At 29.8% G+C, this 3,117-nt stretch overlaps 1 pseudogene; it reads right to left on the bottom strand.

The window, feature by feature from the left end:
* Nucleotides 1-1,656: 1,656 nt before the first annotated feature.
* Nucleotides 1,657-3,117, bottom strand: part of LOC117178370 — a 14,880-nt pseudogene continuing 13,419 nt past the window's right edge.

The following is a 3,117-nucleotide window of genomic DNA, read 5'->3' as shown; positions in this document are numbered from 1 at the left end:
CCCCCCTGACCAAGCAACTATTTTTTCACTCCTAACCTCAAAAACTTCACACGCTCCAAATTTTCACCTCAAACCACTCACATTCACCCTTCACACCTTTGCATTCACTCACCCTTCTTCCTTTACACTCGATCTCCGCACTTTTTGCCTTTTCTACATCCACTCACCCTTATTTCCTCCACCAAAGCCAAAAATACACCACTTGACAAAATTCCCAAAAAACACACACATATTCAACTAAAAATATGAATTCTCAATAAAATAAAAATTCTTTACAACTACAATAGTTCAAATGAAAAAGATAAATTGTCAAAATAAAATTGAATATTTATATTTTCAGTTAAAAAATTAATGTGAAACAAGGAATGCATTTTAAAATTAAATCAGGGAATATTCAATTGAAATAGTTACATTTTCAGTTAAAAAATAATCATTTTCGAGCAAAAAAACAAATGAAAAAAAAATTACTTTTGCAAACAAAGTGATGAATTTTCAACTAAAATGATAAATCTTTAACTGAAATAGTTGAATGTTAGGTCAAAAAGAATAATTTTCAACTAGAATCATTGAATTCTTAATAAAAAGATTAATTTTAAGGAAAAAGTTTAACTGTCAACCAAGTTATTGAATTTTCAATCCAGAAAACATTAATTCCGATCGAAAATGTAGTAATTAATATTTCCAACAAAAAAGAATTTAATTTTTAATTCGAAAAATTTGAATTCCATAAATAAGCGACTCTTACATAAGTGGAATTTTTAACTTATAAAGATTTTTCAGTCAACAGAAAAAGAAAATTGCAAACAAACTTTTGAATTTTGAAGCAAAAGGAACATTTTCTAACATGAAGATTGATTTTTTACGAAAAAGACGTTTATTAGTCAAACACATAAATTTTTAAACGAAATAGTTCAATTTTGAACTAATAAAGTTCAATTTTGAACAAAACATGGAATAGTTACGTTTTCAGTTAAAAAAATTAATTTTGAACCAAAACGAATTTCGACGATCTTGGTAAAAGTTGGTGAAATTATGATGCTAAATGAAAGAAATTTTAGGCGCAAAGGGATATTTGAAAATTTTCAAAATTGTGGAAGTTACGCCCTGCTGAATTTCGGTGTCTTATTTGTTTGAATTATCAATATTTCTGGAAACCATAATTGGATTTTAATAAAAATTGGAGACATCAGAGGTTAAATTATATATGTGGATCACCAATCAACATTTTTTTCAAATTTTGCCCGAAAAAAATTTTAAAATGTAAAAAAAAAATTGATCCCGAAATTCAACATATCGTAAATTCCACAATTTAAAAAATTTTCAAAAATTCTTTGGGCGCCAAATTTCTTTCATACAGCATTATTATTTTATCAACCTTTATCAAAATCGAACGACCATAGGCAGATCCTTATATTTCTGAAGTATACTGTCCCAGATATATAAAAATTCTTTGAAAATTATAGGTCTTTAATATTTTCCGGTTAGGGTATTTAGACTATTTAAAACCCCGTTTTGAAGTTGCCCTAAGTTCATAAAAAAAAACTATTGGTTTAGCTGAAGACACAGAATTTTTCAACTTAAAACATTTTGGCGACAATTTCTGAAAAGCAATTTCTAAAATTGGCTTTATTTTAAAGTGAAGACGATGGAGTTATTCTAAGCTCTTTGGTTTGGGGACAAGGCCGAGAAACGGAAGTTGGCCTTTTGATTCTTGACGCTTCCACTTTCGAGGAGATTGGACGTGCAACATTTGTCACTCCTGGGCCTGTGCCAAAATGCCTACATGGCTGGTTTAGTTTTAATTTATGAAAAACATCATAAATAACATTTAAAATTATTATGCCTTGATCAAAATATTTTGGTTTGCGTTTTAATAAGGAAAAACCCCGATTTTTTTTTTATTTCACACTCCTCCCAGTAATAGGTCATAAATAAAATAGTATTTCAACTCCCGTTTAGATTAGACAGTAGCTTTCTAAGTAGCCCTGTAAATTAATTATTATGTAACTTATTTATTTAAATAAATGAAGAAGTTCGGATTGTATTTAACCAATAAAAACGTTTCATTAGTTCCTAAGGTGAATCCTTTACTCCTTCTCTGGCGAAATGATAAACTAATACATAATCGACATTATTTAAGATTAAAATCTTAAAAATTACGTACGATGTATAGCTTGTTATTTTTTTACTATTTATTTCAACACTATTATTGTAAAATATGAACCTTTATTTTCCAAAATTTACTCATATTTTTTCAGCTGTATATCAGTTTATAATAAAATTTCAACCCGATTTTCAAACTGCTTGAACTTTCTTCCTATTAGAATTATCATTCCTACTAAATATTTCGTTTCCATTATTCTATTTATTATGATAGATAGTATATATTTTTAGATTTATAACCTAACTCCAAAGATTCGAGACAGTCGGGAACAAAGAACTCCAAAGATACGATATCGAAAGGGGCTCCCCCTTTGAAGAAGTTTAGATTTCTGGAGTAATGCGTGAAAACGCACACAGGCCTACTCCGCGCACGCGCGCGTCGAATTCAAGGCAGCATTCATTCCTTTAGAGTTGGGACGCTCGTATATGTAGTACGCTCATATCATTGGAGCTCGTATCTTTAGAGTTTGAGTGTATTTAGAATTCCCATTAAGTTTATTGAAATAAAACTTTTGTTACCCCAGGAGGGTCAAAAGGGCCCAGAAGGTTTTTGAACATTTTTGAACTGCGCTTGCTTCGGGGGCCGTTCATTTTTCGGAACGGTAAAAATTAAGAAAGGTAAAATTTCAGAATGGGTTATAATACATAATGGTAAAACTTAGGAATAGAAAAAAGTAGGAAAGAGCAATAAGTCGGAAATCCAAAACTCTGAAAGGTATTACTTCGGAAACCAAAGAAGCGGAATGGGTGAAAATTCAGAAACGTTAAAATTAAGAGGGTGAAAAATTAGGAATATGTAAATATACGGAGAGGAAAAATTCGGAAAGTAGAAAAATTCGGAATTATTAATATATATACCTATTAGCAGGTGTATAATTGTTTATTTATGGTAGCAAACAAATGTTTATCGCAGTGAATTTAAATATCATATCATAATAAATTTATGTTGTATGT

This window comes from Belonocnema kinseyi, chromosome 8, assembly GCF_010883055.1.
Source record: "Belonocnema kinseyi isolate 2016_QV_RU_SX_M_011 chromosome 8, B_treatae_v1, whole genome shotgun sequence".
Taxonomy (NCBI): Eukaryota; Metazoa; Arthropoda; class Insecta; order Hymenoptera; family Cynipidae; genus Belonocnema; species Belonocnema kinseyi.
The sequence above is the reverse complement of the archived record's forward strand: the minus strand, read 5'-3'. Positions and strand labels throughout refer to the sequence as shown.